The sequence below is a fragment of the Rhinopithecus bieti genome, unplaced genomic scaffold, assembly GCF_001698545.2.
Source record: "Rhinopithecus bieti isolate Rb0 unplaced genomic scaffold, ASM169854v2 scaffold_11933, whole genome shotgun sequence".
Lineage (NCBI taxonomy): Eukaryota > Metazoa > Chordata > Mammalia > Primates > Cercopithecidae > Rhinopithecus > Rhinopithecus bieti.
Window position 1 is genome coordinate 553,476 of NW_016806995.1, and position 6,914 is coordinate 560,389.

A 6,914-nucleotide genomic window follows, 5' to 3' on the forward strand; every position below is an offset into this window, starting at 1 on the left:
TATATATTTTTTTTTTTTTTTGAGACAGAATCTCACTCTATCGCCCAGGCTGGTGGAGTGCAGTGGCGCGAACTTGGTTCACTGCAGCCTCTGCCTCCTGGGTTCAAGCAATTCTTCTGTCTCAGCCTCTTAAGTAGCTGGGATTACAGGCGCTCGCCACCACGCCCAGCTAATTTTTGTACTTTTTTTCAGTAGAGGGGGGTTTTCGTCATGTTGCCCAAGCTGGTCTTGAACTCCTGACCTCAGGCATCAGCCTCCCAAAGTGCTGGGATTACAGGTGTGAACCACCGTGCCCAGCCTCAATCAATACTTGTGTTGAGAATGAAAAAGTGAATGGATCCCCAATTTTGAATACCTTCCTCTCCTTCTCCAAAGGAAAAAGCAATCTATGATGTTAAGAGAAAGCAAAAAGAAGAAAAAGAATGAGCATTTCTTGAACATCTGCTATGTGCCAGGTGCTTTGAGATATATTACCTTATTTAAGCTTACCTTCAACCTGGGAGGAGTGTGTTCCTGCCCCCATTTTGCAGATGAGGGCACCAAGGCTCAGAGAGGTGAAGGAACTCTCTTGAAGTCACACAGCAAAGACTATAAAAGCCAGGATTTACAACAAACCTCTTAGACTGTGAATCCTTCTTCAGTGTGTTTTTCTGGGAGCTTGTGGTTTGGAAGTGTAGCTCTTAATAGAGGCCTGTGGCCGGGCACAGTGGCTCATGCCTGTAATGCCAGCACTCTGGGAGGCTGAGGGAGGTGGATCACTTGAGGTCAGGAGTTCGAGACCAGCCTGGGCAACAGAGTGAAACCCCATCTCCACCAAAAATACAAAAATTAGCCAGGTGTGGTAGTGCGTGCCTGTAGTCCCAGCTACTCAGGAGGCTGAGGCAGGAGAATTGTTTGAACCTGGGAGGTAGAGGTTGCAGTGAGCTGAGATCATGTCACTGCACTCCAGCCTGGGCGACAGAGTAAGACTCTGTCTCAAAAAGAAGAGGCCTGCAAATGTGAACATACAAAGAATTTGGCAATATGAAATATTCAATTACAGGTTAATTACTACAGCGTGCAGGGGGCTGAGAGGGGAAGCCCTGGTAGGAACCCTTAGGTTGGGTCTGCTCCTGGACTTGTGACCTTGGGTATCCTAGCATGGGAGAAGAAAACAAGAATGGGGAGAGGGGGTGATGCTATGGGAGCCACTCTTCATTTGATGAAACATGACAGTACTGGAAGCCACACAATGCCATCATTTAATTAGTAGGTACCATTATGAAGGTATGACATTTCAACACCAACCACTCCAGCTTCTTTCTTCACACCCCACCCCACCTGAAGACAAGGCTGCAGAAGTAGACAGGTGTGCTCCAAGACCCTGGGGCTACTAGGCTGCCTCTCAGAGCCCCAGCTTTGTGTTTTAATAATGATAACAAAAGGGTCCAGTGAGGTCATTCACACCTGTAATTCCAACACTGTTTGGGAGGCCAAGGAGGATCGCTTGAACCCAGGCATTTAAGACCAGCCTGGCAATATAGAGTTTTGCTCTTTTTGCCCAGGCTGGAGTGCAACGGCACGATCGCGGCTCACTGCAACCTCCGCCTCCTGGGTTTAAGTGATTCTCCTGCCTCAACCCCCCGAATAGCTGGGATTACAGGCATGCGCCACCACGCCCGGCCAATTTTGTATTTTTAGTAGAGACGAGGTTTCTCCATGTTGTAATCTCAGCTACTTGGGAGGTTGAGGCAGGAGAATTGCTTGAACCTGGGAGGCGGAGGTTGCTGAGAGCAGGGAGATTGTACCACTGCACTCCAGCCTGAGAGACAGAGTGAGTGAGACTCCGTCTCAAAAAAAAAAAAAAAAAGAAAATGTTAAGAAAGCCCATTACTGTATCTTCTCCTTTAGTTAGAATGACTATAGTACATTTACTCACTCAATTACATAGCATTAGAAGTACCAATAAAAATAAGCAAAAGTTACAATTTTCCTATAGAGAAGGATGTTTAAACTGTGCTTACTACAAAATTGATTCAGTGAGGAACTTCGGTCTTTAGATTTTGCTTCAAAGTTAAACCTAACTGTTCCCATGGAATCAAAACTGTACAGGTAATTTATCATAGAGGTACAAATTCTGATGTGATTTGTTTTGTTTTCTATATTCAAAACATTTTCACACAAGGAAGTTAATAAGAGAAGAAAGGAACAAATACCCTACGGGTTCAAAACCATTACCTGGACTTGTTATCTGCCAGGCAGAGGCTGTGTGCTAATGCCTGTCCTCATTTTTAAATGCTCAGATTCTTACATGATTCATTGCCATTAACAACACCGGTCTGTGAGCTCCTTGAGAGAGTGCCATCTTTGACCCCACATTGCCTGGCAAAGCCTGGTCCAAGAGAAAAGTTCCAGTAGTGACTGTGGAACTGAATGGAATGAAAAAGGTCGGCTGGGCACGGTGGCTCATGCCTGTAATCTCAGCACTTTGGTAGGCTGAGACAGGCGGATCACCTGAGATCAGGAGTTCGAGACCAGCCTGGGCAATGTGGTGAAAGCCAGTCTCCACTAAAAACACAAAAATTAGCTGGGCGCCGTGGCGTGCATCTGTAGTCCCAGCCACTCGGGAGGCTGAGGTGGAGAATCACTTGAACACGGGAGGCAGAGGTTGCAGTGAGCTGAGGTCATGCCACTCACTCCAGCCTGGGTGACAGAGTGAGATTCTGTCTCCAAAAAAAAAAAAAAAAAAGAAAAGGTTGGCTTTTCTTTTCTTTCTTTTGGGATAGGGTCTTGCTCTGTCACCCAGGCTGCAGTGCAGTGGCACGATCATGGCTCACTGCAGCCTCTATCTCCTGGGCTCAAGTAATCCTCCGACCTCAGCCTCCTGAGCAGCTGGGACCACAGGCACATGCACCCCCATGCCCTGTTAATTTTTTTTTTTTTTTTTTGTAGAGATGAGATCTTTCTGTGTTGCCCAGGTTGGTTCATTTTTATGTTTCTTCAATTTAATGCAATGATAGTGTGCTATGACACTGTCTTAGGACTGTGACACGGTCAGGCTTCCTTAGAATATTTTTTCAGTTTGAGACTACAAAGGCCAGGCCCTCTCAGCCCCTGAGGCTGGCCCTGTAGATAGAGGACAAGGTGGCATTCCCCCTCTACTCTGTGCTGTTTAAATGACCAAAATACTATTTTTATCCAGTAATTGAAAAAATGTCCAAAACTTGGCTGTATCCCACTTGGGTGTTTCCTGGGATGGCAGCAAGTGGGCCTGTTGGCGGGCGTGCCTTCACATTAATTAGGGAGAGGCGGCAGACAGGCCCCGAGAAACAGCAAGGAGAGTTGGCATGGTGACTCTTAACACCCAGAGGAGTTGGCTCAACAAAGCCCATTTGGCACGTTTAGTCCTGCTGAAAACCTGGCAGTTGGGGAGGTGACATCACTGGAATCAATTATCCCCACAATTGCCAGTCCCGGGTAGAAATAACTCCGTAAATCGATTCATAGTAGCCACACCATTCATCGAGGCCGCCTGCCTGCCAGCATGCAAACGGCCCTGTCTACATTAACCCATTGAAACCTCACATCAGCCCTGAGAGGAAACCTCACATCAGCCCTGAGAGGGAGTTAGCATTGCTACTGTCCTAACTTTACAGATGAGACAACAGAGGGAAGACTTTACACGCACACAGGAGAAGCTCACGTGGAGATGGAGGCAGAGGCTGGAGCGAGACAGGAATGCCTAGAGCCACCAGAGGCTGGAAGAGGCAAGAATAGATTTTCTTCCAGAGTTGTCTTTTAATTTTAATTTTGTAGAGACGAGGTCTTGCTATGTGGCCCAGGCTGGTCTCAAACTCCTGATCTCAAGCAATCCTCCCTCCTCGTCCTCCCAAAGTCCTGGGATTACAGGTGTGAGACGCCAAGCCCAGCCTTTTTTTTTTTTTTTTTGGTGACAGGATCTTGCTATGCAGCCCAGGCTGGTCTCAAACTCCTTGACTCAAGGAGTTGTTCCACCTCAGCCTCCCAAGTAACTAGGATTACAGGCACGCACCACCATGACCAGCTCAGAGCCTTCGGAGAGAGTGTGTTCTAGCCAACACCTTGATTTTGCCCTAGTGATACTAATTTTGGACTTCTGGCCTTTAGACCTGTGAGAGAATACATTTTGATTGTTTTAAATCATCAAGCAGCCATAGGACATTGACACAGGAAGTGACTTGCTCAAGGCCATACAACTAGAAAGTAGAAGTGCTAAGCTTTAAACATAGTAAGTATTCAATAAATGTTGCCTGTCATTATTATTATTGCTATGCTGCAATAAAGAAGCTGCGTTTATTGGATAAAATGTCAGGAAGACCACGAACTCGGCCTGCTTTACCCATCCCAACAGAGGCCGCTGGGGGAAAGACGGCCTGTGTAACAAGGATTTGATGATTCGGCTGGGGAAGATGTTATTAACACTGGGTGGAGCTGGTTCAGGAAAATGATGAAACTTTGCGGAGTGAACACCTCACCCACACTGAGTTGATTCCAAACATTTCAAGTCCATTGGTCAAGCGGGTCCTACAGATTAATTGCAGAGAGGGTTTGCAACTCATGGAGAAGTAGAGTGACCCAACAATCCAAAAAGATGAGGTGGCTCCTCTGTGCCTGGTAGGAGTTCCCTGACACTATGGGAAGCTAAGGGGAGAGACTGATGGCCTGTAGGCAAAACCAACTTGCCGAAGCTTTCTGTGGTTCTTCCCCTTTTCCTTCCCACTTCTCCCCCGCCCTGTTTCTTCTCTTTCCCTCCCTTCTATTCTTGAATAATTCAATCCAAAAGTCAATAAGTGGGTCCCCGCAAGGTAAATGTCAGTAATGGGGGGCACTGGGGAGGGTACATGCTGGTCTAAAGAGGGGTGTCAAGCTGGGCACAGTGGCTTACCCCTGTAATCCCAGTGCCTTGGGAGGCTAAGGCAGGAGGATTGCTTGAGGCCAGAATTTCGAGGCCAGCCTGGGCAACACAGTGAGACCCTGTCTTAACAAAAAATTTAAAAATTAGTCGTGCATGGCGATGCATGACTGTGATCCCAGCTTTACAGTGGAGAAGAGTGAAGACATCTTGTTCAAATAATCAAAGTTAAGACCTGCAATAATGGGTGCACACCTGTAGTCCCAGTTACTTAGGAGGCTGAGGTGGGAAGATTTCTTGAGCTCAGGAGTTCAAGGCCACAGTGAGCTATGATCGCACCACTGCATTCCAGCCTGAGCAACAGAGGCGACGCAAGACTGTGCCTCTTAAAAAAAAAAAAAGGCTGAGCACGGTGTTTCACGCCTGTAATCACAGTACTTTGGGAGGTCAAGGCGGGCGGATTAGGAAGTCAGGAGACTGAGACCATCCTGGCTAGCACAGTGAAACCCATCTCTACTAAAATAATACAAAAAATTAGCCAGGTGTGGTGGCGGGCACCTGTAGTCCCAGCTACTCAGGAGGCTGAGGCAGGAGAATGGCGTGAACCCGGGAGGCAGAGCTTGCAGTGAGCTGAGATCCCACCACTGCACTCCAGCCTGGGCAACAGAGCGAGACTCCGTCTCAAAAAACAAAAAACAAAAAACCCATTAGATTTTCAATAATGGGACAAATAAAAATCACTGTGTCATCTGTTATGATACAATGAGAAGCACAGAGCATCACTCCTGTGATAGTTTGTGAAACACAAAATCTACAGCTGCTTCTAGTGTCAAGATGTACAACTTGAATCTAACCATGAAGAAACATCAGACAAAACCAAAATGAGGGATACTCTACAAAGCTACTGTCCTGGGGCTGGGCTTGGTGGCTCCTGTAATCCCAGCACTCTGGGAGGCCGAGGCAAGAGGATCACTTGAGGTCAGGAGTTCGAGACCAACCTGGCTAACATGGTGAAACCCCATCTCTACCAAAAATATTAAAAAATTATCAGGGTGTAGTGGCAGGTGCCTGTAATCCCAGCTACTCAGGAGGCTGAGGCAGGAGAATCGCTCGAACTTGGAAGGTACAGGTTTCAGTGAGCCAAGATCGTGCCACTGTACTCCAGCCTGGGTGACAAAGTGAGACTCCATCTCAGAAAACAAAAACAAAAACAAAGTAACTGTCCTGTCCTCTTCAAAAGTGTCAAGGTCATTGGAGTCCAGGAAAGACTGAGGAATTGTTCTAGAGTGAAGGAGACTCTAGAGACAGAGCAACTGTCCTGAACTGGACCCTTAGGCTACAAAGGACATTACTGAGGCCAGGTGCCGTGGCTCATGCCTATAATCCCAGCACTTTGGGAGGCCGAGGCGGGTGGATCATCTGAGGCCAGGAGTTTGAGACCAGTCTGACCAATATGGTGAAACCTCATCTCTACTAAAAATACAAAAATTAGCTGGGTGTTGTGGCACATGCCTGTAATCCCAGCTACTCAGGGGGCTGAGGCAGGAGAATCACTTGAACCTGGGAGGCAGAGGTTGCAGTGAACCAAGATCGCACCACTGCACTCCAGCCTAGGTGATAGAGCGAGACTCCGTCTCAAAAAACAAAAACAAAGGACATTACTGGGACAAATGGCAAACCTTGAATAAGGTCTGAAGATTGGGTGGTAGCAGTACATCAGGGTGAATTTCCTGCATGGATGGATGTGCTGTGATTCTGCAGGAGAGCGTCCTTGTTTGGAGGAAATACACTTTCAGGTGTTTAGGGCAATAGGGCATTGTTTCAGCAAGGATGCTCAAATGGGTCAGGAAGAAAACCTTGCAACTGTAGTTGTAACTTTTCTGTAAGTTTGAGGTTGTATCAAAAAAAAAAAAAGAAAAGAAAAGAAAAAATGCTTTGTGTGGCTGATATCTTGTTCTTAACAATTCGAATTAGTTGCCAACATTTAAAATCAAGGAATTTTACCTACAGATCTAGTTTTTGTTTTGTTTTGTTTTGTTTTTGA